The sequence below is a fragment of the Perissodus microlepis genome, chromosome 3 (genome assembly GCF_051167445.1).
Source record: "Perissodus microlepis isolate ML-2025 ecotype Zambia chromosome 3, ASM5116744v1, whole genome shotgun sequence".
Lineage (NCBI taxonomy): Eukaryota > Metazoa > Chordata > Actinopteri > Cichliformes > Cichlidae > Perissodus > Perissodus microlepis.
The window spans coordinates 18,794,988-18,809,275 of NC_140463.1; the positions used below are offsets into that span (position 1 = coordinate 18,794,988).

General features: G+C 39.3%; 1 long non-coding RNA gene across 1 annotated transcript; it reads left to right on the top strand.

Annotated features, from left to right (window-relative positions):
* Nucleotides 1-280: 280 nt before the first annotated feature.
* Nucleotides 281-8,881, top strand: LOC146390349 (uncharacterized). The gene is made up of 4 exons (XR_014799821.1): nt 281-425; nt 2,484-2,618; nt 3,095-3,142; nt 6,636-8,881. It is a non-coding gene; the product is annotated as an uncharacterized LOC146390349 (long non-coding RNA).
* Nucleotides 8,882-14,288: the final 5,407 nt, after the last annotated feature.

The following is a 14,288-nucleotide window of genomic DNA, read 5'->3' on the forward strand; positions in this document are numbered from 1 at the left end:
ACATTACACATGAGAAAAGCTAACCTTCAAAGTAAGATCTGTTGAAAATAAGTCATGGAAAAGTCAGAGGACCACTAGAGTAAAAAGCATCCTCTGGATAAACATTTGAAATCTGTACAAAAGACCTGTAACAAAAGCTGCAAATATCGACCTCATGGTGGCCCTGATGTCAAAGTCAAAGCTTTACGTAAGTCTGCAAGCAATAACAAGTCAGCTGATGTAGTTCACTGTGATTTAGCTAGTTCCTGTTTTTGTATATACAAGACTTACTGAATGAAGAGTTCAAGCAGACATCAAGGTGACAGCCGTCAGTCACGAGGAGAAGATTGGTTTGAAATTTTCACATCAAATTTGTCAGAGAAGAACAACAAAGCATTAACGGATGATGCCAACGATGACACTTTGCCTGCTGTTGTGGGTTCTTGGTGAGTGAGTTAAAACTGTGCGTGTGGTTTATTGTTTTGCTTTTAAATGGCATCATGGTAGGGTGCGTCTCAGTCATGATTTGTATTGATGGGGTTTCAAAGGCAGGATCTGGGGAGATGTTGATCATTGAAAGTACCTTTAACCGTCGGGAACATGTAGGTTATATTTAATCTTTGCGACTTCTAAAGTTCAACATTTGAGCGTGAGCAGATCTTTTTTTGTGTATTAGTGTGTAGTTTCAGATCTGCATAAGTTCTATCTCGGTTTACCTGAAAGAACCACCTTAAAATGCTTTAAAAAGTGTTCTTTTTGGCTCATTTGCCAATACTTTTCAAACAGCTCAGACAAAAGAAACACTTATAATAACTGTTGTTAATTATTGGTGAATTAACATTTATTTAACCTTTCATGTGGTTTACTAGTAAGAAAAACTACAATTCTAACTATTAATGCTTAATTAATATATGATAGGTTATATGTGTTATCAAAAATAATTATATGCAGTATTTTAGACATATTGTAGCTGTAAAGAGACAATTTCAAATAAGGTACATGTTTTATACGCATAAAAAAGAAAGTAAAGGCTTTCTCAAGATTTTACATATCAGGGCATAATAAAAATCACGTGGTCCTCGGCAACTCATAAGATTTTTTAGACACATCCTCAAATGAACAGTACGTGACATTACACTATGTCACTATTTATACAACAAAACCTAACCCAAAATACAGAAGTAGAGTGTGAGAAACAAGCTCACCAAAAGCTAGGAGCTGTATATAAGCGATAAATAAAAACTGAAAGTAATCATTTGTTATTCTCATAAACATTTCTATTCACAACAGAACATAGAAAATAGATCCAATGTTTAAACTAAGAAAATGTAGCATCTTAGGAAAATATACTGGCTTATTTAGAATTTGATGGCAGCAACATGTCTCAAAAAAGTTGCAAAAACATGCAACAAACTAATAGAAAAGTAAGTGTTACTGGTAAATGTACTGGTTCTTATACAGTGCTTTCCTACTCTATCCCAATGGTAGTCATCCTAGTCATCCTAGAACACTAGCTCCGAGGCGAGACCGTGAGAGAAACATAAAAGAGACACTTCTCAGACTCTATAGGCCACTGCACACTAGTGGTGGAGTAATGATTTGGCCTCATTTCACAGCCAAATATAAAGTTTAGCTGAAACTGGGTCATGCAGGTGGACGTATTTTAACCCAACCTGCAATATTTTCAAAACCTGAATCAAGTAAATGAGAAGGAAATAAATAGTAACTGGAATTTTAGAGTTCACCCCTTCATGCTATCCAGACAGGGGGACTTTCTGCTGACTTTTATAAAAAGGTTGACATGAAGATAGAAAAAAACAAACCCTTTGTAGAAAACACTGATATGCAGCCCTGTGACCTCATACAGATGTATTACTATTATGTAGTATCATGTATATGTTATTGGGTCATTATCATTGATTCATTCATTTGTCTATCGCTTTATTGTTTCGGCTGGATGTTATTTTAAATACGTTATAATGTGTGCTAGCTTTATATCTTTAGCATACACTGTAATATATCAGCACATGCCCAGGAGACACGGTCAGTTGGCTGTACCAACTCCTGTGGCTCCTTTCAGTGTGGAGGAGTAGAAGCTTTACTCTGCGCCCCTTTCAAATGACCAAGATCTTCTCTCTGTTGTTGTGCTGAGCCCAGGATTCTTCAGAGGAAACTTGTATCCATGATGTCATTTCGGTCATAACCTACAGCTTTGATCATACATAAGGAAAGGAATGTAGAATGACCTGAAAATCATCAACCTCAGTTTTCACACATAGCTCTCTCTTCACCACAGCAAACTGGTATAGAGTTGCACTGGTCCACCAGTCAGTTTCCTGTTCCACTCTCTGGTCATTCATGAACAAGACTCTGAAATACTTAAACTCCTCAGCTTGGGGCAGCAGCTTTTTTTTTTTAAATGTTCATTCAATTGTTTAAATGCTATATATATTTGGGGCTACAACTTTACTTGATCTGCTATTTTTGTTTTTATATCCCTGAAGGTACTGGAGTTATTTTATCAGAGGGAGATGATCCACCTTTTGATGATGAAGATTATAGTTATTTATTGTCTTATGGCGAAATAAATTCAACCTTAATAATAAATGACACTGAAGTGCTGCTTTCTCTACTGTCAGGTAATATCTGTCTCCTCTGCTCTATGTCTATAGTTCTAATTTGTAAATATCTTTACATGATGCTGACTCCAAACATACTGTACTTCTGACATAGTGAAATAGACTGCTTAACAAATCTATTGGACCATAAGTTTATGAACAGTATTTGCAATTACCAAAATAGTTGTATCTGTTTCTGTAGTGGTTAATCCATCACTTTGTGGATGCTCTTTAATCAAAATTATATTTTGATGGCAAAATCAAATCAGGTCCATAAATATTTGGACAGAGACAACTTTTTTTGTAATTCTGGTTCTGTACATTACCACACTGAATTTAAATGAAACAGCTCAGCTATAAATATAAATATAAATATCCATCCATCCATGCTTATCCTTGTCATGGTCTCGGGGGGCTGGAGTCTATTATTATTATTTTTACTAAATGTTTAATGAGTAAATGTAACAGCTTAACCTTAGTTGTTATTTCATTTTCAGATTTTGGCAGTGGTGAAATTCCAGAAAAAGACACGACAGGCTCCTCAGGTAATGTTAGCCTGCTCTGGCCTGTGTTAACAATTCTTGGTTGTTTAAGTCAGAAGTGGATGTTTTGAATGGGATTGGGGTTCAGTTTGAAGGCATGAAAAAATAAAAACAGCCAACTAACCATGGTGTACTTATTAATTATAAGTAAGGGATGGAATGTAGATTGCCCTGGAAATGATCAAGTTCACTTTCCATGCTTATTTCTCTCTTCACCATGACAAACTGGCAAAGTGTTGCACCAGTCTGTCAGTCAATCTCTGGCTCCACTTTCTGGTCATTCATGAACAAGACTCCAAAATTCTTGAACTCCCCCCTTTGGAGAACCAACTAATTTCTAACCTAGAGTGAGCACTTGACCCTTTTCTGAGAAGCATGCCCTCAGACTTGGAGGTTGTAGAAACAGGTCATCTACAAATCTGAATGTTGATCGTTTATTCCCGAACTCCTCCTATCTGGATATTGATTTATATTTGTGTTAGACACCAAAGACCTGGTTCCCCAAGTGCATCTACTGATTTTTGAGTGTCTGTGTGAATGTGTTTAGGCTTGTACTAAAACGTGCTTTAAGTGCTCAATTAGAGAAGAAAAGCCCTCTGCAAATACCAGTCCATTTATCATCTAGCAGGGTCCAAGAAACAAACAAGACTCAAGTTCTTCTTGAGTTTTTTCAAAAAGATTCAAGATGAACTGGATTTAGATTAAAAAGTTAATAAAAGAAGAATAAATGGCTTCTAAACTTTGCTTTACTGATATTGTAATGAGCAGCTGCTCATAAAAAAATCTTCATGACAGCATTTTCTCCAACAGTGGGGAATTTGTTCCTGACTGAGTGTATTGTAGAAAAAAACTGCTTTTTAGTTGTTATTTATATAGCACCAAATCACAACAACAGTTCCCTCAAAGTGCTTAATATTGTAAGCTAAAGACAATCACATAACCCCCCATGAAGAAACATTTTGGTGAAAGTGGGAAGGAAAAACTCCCTTCAACAAGAAAAAACCTCCAGCAGGATCAAGCTCAGGGAGGAGGAGCCATCTGACAGTATCATTTGAGGGTTGAGGGAAGGGAGGCAGGACAAAAGACATGCTGTGGAAGAGAGTCAGAGATAATTTAATAACTAATGATTGAGTGGTGTATAAATACATAGTGAGCAAAAAGGGCTGAGAGAAAGAGAAATGCCCAGTACATCATGGGAAGCTCTCTGCAGTCTAAATCTTCTGCAGCATAAATAAGGCAGGATTTGAGGTCACATGATCAAATCCTAGGCATAAGCTTTGTCAAAGAGAAGAGTTTTATGCCCAATCTTAATAGTAAAGAGACTATCTATCTCCCAAATCCAAGCTGGGAAGTCAAAGGCAGTATTAATAAAGTATTGCAGTGTTAGAGTATTAGAATACTAACTCTCAAAGGCTTGCGAGATACTGACATCAGCATGTTATTGCGCAAAATTTAGTTTACATTGCACTTTTGTTTTTCATTCTTCTTCATATTCATTTTATTATTATTATTATTATTATTATTATTATTATTATTATTATTATTATTATTGTTATTATCATTATATTTTTATTGGATGTTTAATGAGTAAATATAATAGCTTAACTTCAGATTTTGGCAGTGGTGAAATTCCAGAAAAAAACATGACACCCTCCTCAGGTAATGTTAGCCTGCTCTGGCCTATGTTAATAATTCTTGATTGTTTAAGTCAGATGTGGATGTTTCGATATGGGATTGGGGGTCAGTTTGAAGGCCTGAAAAAAATGAAAACAACGAACCAATGAAGAACCATGCACAATGATTACAGCTGAAATATTTCATCAGGCAATGCCAGAGAGGTTATTTTAAAGTTTTCTGAAATATTTTTAAGTCCTTACGAAAACAGTATTTCAGACATTTAATATCAACAGGCTGTAACGTCGGGTTGTGTTTAGTGGTTGAGAGGTGGCGGCAAAACACTTAGCAGGATAGTCAAAAGAATACACATTCACACTGGCATTGGGAATTCCACAGCGTGTTCTTTAATATACCTTCTCTTTGTCAACCATATAAGCCCGGTTGAACGGCTGCAGCTTAACAAACATGGCGCACAGTGTTTGTACAACCCATAATGTTGCAAACAAAGGTGTCTGGAGAGGTAAAACATAAAATCTGTCCCTCCTCATGCACTAGCGTGCAAGCACATGTCCACTCAATCACAGAGAGGGCAGTGGCGCATACTGATGACAACATTAACCCTCGATTTGGGTTGTCTTAAAGAGACACCACACCATTGTGACTGTTACAAGGCACTAAAGTCTAAGGAGCTTGTAAAGCAAAGTGTCTGGACTTCTTTAAGTTTCTGTCATGTTTTGCTGTGTAATTGACAGGATAAAGGACCCACTTGCAGGACCCACTTGCAGGACACAAGGGTGAACTAAAAGAGGCAACTTTAGTGCGCTGTAGTAAAACATACTAGAAATGAAAAGTAGAAAACTAGAAACTAACAGCGAGGAACTAAGACACTGCGAAACTAAACCGGGAAGCTAGAAAACATAACTGTGAACAGAGAACTATAACGTTACCAGAAGCATAGAAGAAAAAACACAGCACAGTGAGGGTACAACACAACACAGAGCACGGCAAACACAGGCCTTAAATACACACTGGAGTAATCAGGGAATGGGAAGACAGGAGAAAAACACAGCTGGGAGAAATTAGACCTAACGAGACAAGGGAAGCAAAAATAGAAACACTGACATGAGACACAGACTTTCAAAGTAAAACAGGAAACACGACAAGCACAGAGTGAAACTGAACAAAGGAAACACGGAGCACAGAGACAGGAGTGACATCAGACATGACTGGGGAACGAGATAAATTATAATAATACATAATCAGGGAATATAACTTAAACAGATACAAAACACTGGGTCACTGACATCCATCTCCAAGGAAACGAAGTCCAGACATTTTTCTTTCCAAGCTCCTTAGACTACGATGACCTGAATGATTGAGAACATTCACAGACAATAGGCACTAAACTACTCTTCTACCAGCCTGCATGGTTTTAACCTGGAATTGTCCATAGGCATTCTTGGCATGGATCATGCCAAATTTGTGCTTTTCACCTCAGTTTTAAAAATTTGGGAGAAATCAGGAGTTGTGAGATAACTAGAAAGGACTCACCTTGTAACCTTCCTAGAAAGGTGATGATATCTGATGCACTTAAAAGCAAATTTCTATCACAGGCACATAAGGTTCTCACGTACCTACGTACCTAAGGTAGAATTGCACTTCCAATTTTCCTTAATTTCCAGTGTCAACGAAAGCTGCTTCACAAATTTTGGCTTACTGTCAGCTATTAGGTGATTCTCTGTGGTACCATTAGGTCTTTTGTATAACCTCTGAGTTTCTTCCCCCTTCTGAAAGCTTCTAGCTAGCTCAGAATTAGGCTGTTTTTTCTGCTAATGAGGAAATGTTGTTTTGCATGATTGCCTTCTATCTCTCTTCGCAGCTCCCAGAAACCATGGACTGAAAACAACTGGTGCTGAAAATGCTGACCTCTGTTCCCTTGGCCTGAGCTATGTTCTTTTAGCTTTGTGTATGCTAGTATAAAAAAAAGTTTGTTTGTTTTTTCTTTTGAAAAGTGTGAGCTGCTTGTAAACACACAGGAAACCTGTTCACCCCCCACCCGCAAGTTTTATCATCCTACTCTTACTGAGTAGATTAGTGGTTTGATTGTTAAAGTGATTACTTCTGTGTTTCTCGGCAATGAGCTCCTGGTATTCAGCATCTGCAACCACAAATCCCCTAAGAGCGAGGTGTTCTATTTTTTTTCCAGATGAATAAGCCATTAGAAATAAAACAATCTTTATTTTTCACCAATTCTAACCAAGAAAACTTCAGATTAGCACATAAGCTGCAAACACCTGACATATAAACCATGAAAACTGTACCTTCTTTATTGGTGCAGTCACCTTTTCCAGGTATGCAAATTTCAGGGTTGAATCCCCCAGTTGCCATGATTGTAATTACTCATGCATGCATGTGGTATATATTTTTTTTTTAACTGACATTTGCGTGTGTGCAATCATCTTGGACTGGCAAGGGTTTGAAACTCAAGTTGGTCCTCAGAGTACACAAACTGAAACCTGCTAGTTTCAAAGTGCAGGTGAGCTGCTGTAGAAGCAACAACATTTACCCATTGTTAGGTGTACATGAAAACAAATGAGAGAAGAAGATGTGTGACTTGTAAAGCCCTTTTAAACTTGTAGTAAGTAGTAAGTCTAGATTTAAATACATACAGGGCTTAAAATGACTTTAAAGTTCAAATGTCCTCAAGACTGCCCTGCACAGAGTCCTGACCTCAACCCAACACTTCTGGGATGAACTGAAGCGGAGACTGTGAGCCAAGTCTTCATATCCAACATCAGTGTCTGACCTCTCAGACGCACTTCTGGAAGAATGGTGAAAAATTCTCATAAACTCTCCTAAACCTAAGTTGAAAATGTTTGGGCCAACATCATATGAAACCGTGTCACTCCAGTTCACATGCATGTGATGGCAGACAAGTAAATACTTTTGGTTATATACTGTATGTAGATCTGGGGTCCGTTCTTCGTACCTCGCTTACTACATCCAAGATCAAATGACACATCCAAGATCAAATCATCGCGCCAACTTTGAGCTCGCTATTTCGGTTCTCCGAACACACCTGTTGTTGACGATTAGTATAGCTGGATGAAGTAATGTGAGGTCACTGGGTGGCTTAAAAGGGGCTACGCATCGATAGTAGAAACATTGATCGGCAACCCTTTGATTGGTCGGCGAAAATGTCGAAGGAGCGCGCTCAGTATTTTTCGGCAGCAGAGCAAGAACTCTCTAGCACCAAATCACAACAACAGTTGCCTCAAGGCGCTTTATATTGCACAGTAGATCATATGACCCCCTATGAGCAAGCACTTAAATTAAATTGGTGGGTTTTGCCACATACTGTATAAAAGAGGTAACATCTGTGCTACACATTGAGTTGGGAGTTCCCAGCAGTCCTGCTTAAGTATTAGTTCAGTTCATTAATTTTAGTTTTGGGGAGAATCCTGAGTCAGATGGTGGCTGTCACATGATGTTCTTCCTCTTTTTTTTCAACCGTGGGTCCTCTCTCTTATTTTGTCAAGTACATTAAGTTTCTTGAACTATAGTTGTGTTCCCTTAAGGCAGGGGTGTCAAACTCAAATACACAGTGGGCCAAAATTCAAAACTGGAACAAGGTCGCGGGCTAACATTAATATTTACTGAAAAAAAAATCTTCCTCCAGATTTAAGAATGAATCTCTTCTTATGGACTCAAACAGGTTTTGCTGAAAAACTGAATATGGAACAAGCAAAGCTTAACACTAAACAATATATATATTAGCTGTATAATACCAGTAGGCCAGCTCTAATAATAATTTAGTATTGACTTCGCGGGCCAAATGTAATTAGGCTGCGGGCCAAATTTGGTCCGCGGGCCAGAGTTTGACACCTATGCCTTAAGGCATGGTGTTTAGAGATTTGGAGACTCAGCTAACAGAACTATGAGAACTGTGCATGCTGGATGTTGTATGTTTGGTGCTTGCAAATAAGCCAAACACATGGCAGCAGCTCAGTGTAGACATGGTCAAAGAAACCTGCTGAAGTTCAAACTGAGCATCACAATGGACAAGAGGGCTGATTTAAGATGGACTGTCTGAGTATTTCAAATAGTATTGCTAATCTGCTGGGATTTTTTCACACATCCTTCTCTAGGGTTACAGAGAATGATCTAAAAAAGAGAAAATATCCAGTGAGCAGTGTTTCCTTTCAGAGGAGAATGTCCAGAATGTTTCACTCTAAATTAGAAGGCAGCAGTAACTCAAATAACCACTCATTACAACCAAGATATGCAGGAGAGCATCTCTGAATGCACAACACGTTGAACCTTGAACTAGGTGGGTTTTAGCAGGGGCTTGTAACCAAACCGGATGGCACTCCTACCAGCTAATAACAGGAAATTAAAGCAAGCGTTTCTACAAGATAGAAAAATGTTGCCTGGTCTGATGAGACTCAATTTATACTGCAACATTTAGATGACAGGGTCAGAATTTGGCCTAAAATGAATGAAAGCTATGCACTACCACAAAATTTGTCAACAATTCAGACTGCTGCTGGTGGCACATTTTGAGTCTGTGGTACCAATGCAGCATTGTTTCAATGCCACAGCCTACCTGAGTTATGACCACAGCATACAAATGGTGATGGCTGCTTTTAGCTGGATAATGCACCATGTCACACAGTGTCACAGGGTTCATTCTACTTAAATTACTCAGCAGTCATCAGATCTCAATCCAATAGAGGACCTTTGGGATGTGGTGGACCATGAGATTTTCATCATGGATATGTGTAACTGTGTGATGCCATCAAGTCAATATGAACCATCATCTCTCAGCACGGATTCCAGGACTCTGTTGCTATTAGTGCCATGAAAAATTAAAGGGGGTTAAAGCAGTTACAGTATAGCAAGGTGTGCTTAATAAATTGGAAGGTGAGTGTAGGTGGTTCAGGTTTAGTATAATAAATCCATATTTCTACATAGTTTCAATTTTCATAGTGTTTGGTACGATTACATTTGATTCAGTTTTATGTATACATCTCCAGTTCACTACAACAGTTGACTAAAGTGAGTTTATACTGGAGGATAAAGACAACAGGCACTTGGTGACTGTGGAGAGGAAAAACTCCATTTTAACAGGAAGAAATCAGCAGTATCAGGCTCAGGGAGGGGCAGCCACCTGCTGCAACTGGTTGAGGAAAATATTTGAAAGGAACAAAGTCTATGTCCCAGTCAGTTACATTATGAGGTAAGTGTTTATCACCCCAGGTAAAGTTAGTAAATTTAAGCTTGGGCTTCCAAAGGACTTGAAAGAATTCATCCAAGAATTTCCATTGGATGAGCAGAAGAGGAACAGAAGATACTGAATCTGGTTGTTGACTGTTAGTCTCAGTAATAACTCACAAAGAATAAAAAATACTGATGAAATTCAAGCAAGACTTTCAAGTTAGCTCTCAGAACTGTGCCTTTCTAGTTTGTACAGTCACCACAGGTATGTAAAGGTCCAGGGTTTGAATCCCACAGTTTCCACCAGAATAATGATTCATGCGTGTGATATTTTACAAAGTGCTCGTTGACATTTGCGTGCCATCTGCTCGGACTGGCAAAGGTCAAAAGCTGAGTTGGTCCTCAGAGTATGCAAACTGAAACCTCTTGGTTTCAAAGTGTACGGGAGCTGCTGTAGAAGCAACAGGTTCTGACTGTGGTCAGCTAGCCACAAATAGGCCATGTGTGTCATTTTCACAACTAGTGAAGAAAGAGTTAAAATGTAGTCATGGTGAGATTCAGTTAGTTACTTTGTCGGGTTTTCTTCATACAAAGCAACAAAAAAAAAATGTTTACTTTATATTCTTTCTACATCTCATCAGCTGTATATGTCTCATAATATAATTTATTTATTTTTATAACTATAACTATAACTATCTGCCTGGGACAAATCTGTCTCCTGAAATATTTACCATCCAGTTACTGAGCTGACTATCGTTCTTTTTAACCTGCTCTCTCCTCGCTGACTCACGCCTTGTGCTGATTGGTTGCAGGAAATCATGTTCATGCTGGTTGGCTCACCTCCATCAGCTCCAGCATTATTCCTCACTTGGTCTTTGCTGTCTTGTTTATCACTTTTGAGCTGAGCTCGGACTTACCAGTAGTACTGTTTTCATTGATGGTTGTCAGTAATATTAGTTGGGGTCAGTGATGGGAATAACGGCGTTACAATTAACGGCGTTACTAACGGCGTTACTTTTTTCAGTAACGAGTAATCTAACTAATTACTATTCCTATCGTTACAACGCCGTTACAGTTACTAACAAGAAAATGCGGTCCGTTACTATTTTTCAACAAACAGACGGTTGAAGCTGTGTTCAGCTTACCGCATTTTATATCAGTTGCACAGAAGTAGCTGTAAGTAATCTGGGCTACAGCTTTAAGCAGCTGCGTGTGCTCCTGCGGACGGTAACCACTACCACTGTCTAGCACAGCGGTTCCCAAACTTTTTTTGCTAGGCCCCCCTTTGTTTTACACGAAAAATGGTCGCTCCCCCCCTCCTGCGCGCGTGCACACGCACGCACACACACCCAAATACAAACATTTTTCTTGTAAAACAAAGGGGGGCCCAGCAAAAAAAGTCTGGGAACCACTGGTCTAGCACAACACCTGGAGCTAAGGGGGCAAAACAATCGCATGAGTGCTGCTGTATGACTGACAAAGAATAAAGTAGTCGTGGTAAGCCAATCACATGACCACTTAAAGACAAAGCAACAAGGTGACATATCCCAGTTTTTAAATTGTGTTGATAGGCCACGTAAAACCAGTCATGATAAAGAATATATACACTGTGTTTTTTCCTCAATAGTTTCGTCACGTTTACTGTCTAAGGACAGCGCAGCAAGCACTCTCTGCTTATGAGCAAAAAAAAAAAAAAACCCCCAAAAAACTGGGGAAGTTTTAGGAGTGACGCCGAGAGAGAGAGAGAGAGAGGAGTGGCACAAATAATTTGTGTGGCATCTTATTGAATGAAGAACAGCTGATTGTTCTGTAAATAGTTTGAAATGGTTATTTAAAAAATCAAGGTAAAAGGTAAATGGGGGGTAGGTGGGAATAGATGGGAAGAACAGCACCAGCAACAGCAATTGGCAACCAACATTAACCACCTCATGAAGCCTTGACTTCAAACTCTCTGTTGTGATGTTTTGATCTATTGCCCCAAAATCAAAAACTGCCATGGAAGGAGAGCGGGGAGTTTTGGGGGTTTTAGTGAATGAACTGAAGCTTCTTTCCTCTGACAGGGGCAACATCAATGTTAGAAGTCAAAAATTAAATAAATTAAATAAAAAACAAGTCACTTCTTTAATAAATATCTTATTATTTTTGTCAATTGTGTATAAAAAGGCGGCTGGGCAGTGTTTCAGGCTAAGGATATTACTTCCTTATATCAATGACACAGTATTGTTGTTAAGAATATTTTTAAGATTTCAAATGTTGCTGAAAATGAAAGCGAGCTGACATGATGTACCATTTTTAATCTTTCAGTTTCCTCCTCAAATACCCGGTCATGACTGCATCTGTTTCCTGGGGGCAGTTGTGGCTCAGGAAGAGGTTTAGTGGGTCGTTTATCAAATTACATGGCATGCATGGTAACGTATCCTTGCAGTGCGTGTGTGTTAAGACAAGGTGTTTTGGTTTAGAAGTCACTAAATGGGCATAATTGGGTGAATGTACTGAAAGCACTTTGAGTGTGCAGTTAGTTAGAGAGGAAAAGCAGCAGTCCATTTACAATATGATTACATTATACTGTGAGACACTGTGTCTGTACATTTCTTTTTTGTTTTCTTTTTTTTGCCTGTTTTGTTCGGTACTTTAGCAATCAGAATTATTGTCTGCCAAAAAAGATGCCCAGCGGATTTGTTTTTCCAAGTGGGTCATTATGGCTTTACATTGGTATATTGGTCCATTTGATTGATCTTTATTATTGTTGTTATTATAATTAATAATAATAATTTATTTATTTATTAATTTTTTTAAGTTATTAGAGACTGGACAGACATGAATGGTCAGTGAGAGAAGACACTAAAAAATAATCCTCCGGATCACCTGTTGGAACAAAAAAGAAAACAAGCAAAAAGAGAACAACACAGTAGGGAGACCACAGCAACAACCAAGGTAAGTAGAGTAACAGTAAATAATAAATATTGAATGTTACTGAACAGCACACAAGACCGACAGTGCACAGTATGCTTTGAGGCAGCAGCCAAGGAAGATATAGTGTTTTTCTGTGAGCACCCGTGTGTACACCTGCTGTCACAACCTCAAAAGGTTTCTCCATGCAACTATCTGCTAGAGGGTGTGGGGAGTCATAGCCCTGCCCCCCAGGGCATGAAGCAGGTATGGAGATCCAGGCCCCAGACATCCAGAGGCCCCCTAGAGTGCGAGAGTCCAAGCAGGGATACGTGGGGGGTGGCCCTGCCGAGGGTGCCCCGACCCCCGGAAGGGGCCTGACCAAGCCACGGGCGCCAGGAACCACCAACACACCGATGGACGAGGGCATCAGCCACCGCCAGGGAGTGTGGTGAGGGGAGATAGGCCCCCACACCTGGGGGGGTGGGGGCTGAGATGTACTCAGAGCGGTGGAGTCCAAGACCCGACCTGACATATTTAAACCATGTTTAACACAGCGGCTCAAATTTCATCTGAAATTACTGATCTTGATCTTGCTCTGCCTCTCATATTGTTGCCATCCTTTATCAGTGTCATCTTTGCAACATCAGTGATGTCTGTGCTGTAGTTTTGTGTAACTTCTCCCTCGTGTGGTTAACATTAGACATCACATGAGAATCACTGTGCGAAATGTGACAAGACACGCAAGTTGAAAACTATTGTAAGCCACAAAAAGCTTGAGACATTCAATAATCTGGGTCAAAACATTGAGACTGTGGTTAAAAAAATGGGAGAAAAGCTGCAAATTTAAAGCATCCAATGCACCAAAAGCTGGATTTCAAACACTTTAGGCAATCGTTTCCCTTTCTGGAGTTTGTGTAAGTATTTTTTTAAATGCTATATGGTGTGTCGTGGCTTTAAACCAGTGAAAATTAACACTAAAGAGGTCCTGCCGATGTGTTTCTGAGGTGAGAGGCCAAAACTGAGCTAGCATCCTGTGCCTGTGGTCGATGACTCAGTTCCTGAGAGCGAGGGAAACATGAGAGGGTGGAGATACATGCAGATCATATAGAGAATATGAGAGCGAGAACAGTGGGTTGAGATGTTGAGAAATAAGGGGGGGGGGTTAGGGTAGACTGCAGCAGGTGGAGAAAAAGAGAAGTAGACACAAAAAGAGTGAAGAAAAACAGCATGTAAGCATGCATCTGATCTGATGCTCTCCTTTTTTCAGTGTTTTCACCTGATTATTATTATTACAGAGATTATAATCCCAACCTGCAACTCAAGGACCAGCGACTAACCCAAAACTGATGCCGGGTCACAGCTTCATCCTAAAGTTGTTGGATGAAGGTACAAAGCTTTAAGATTCTTCGAAATAAAGGGCCCA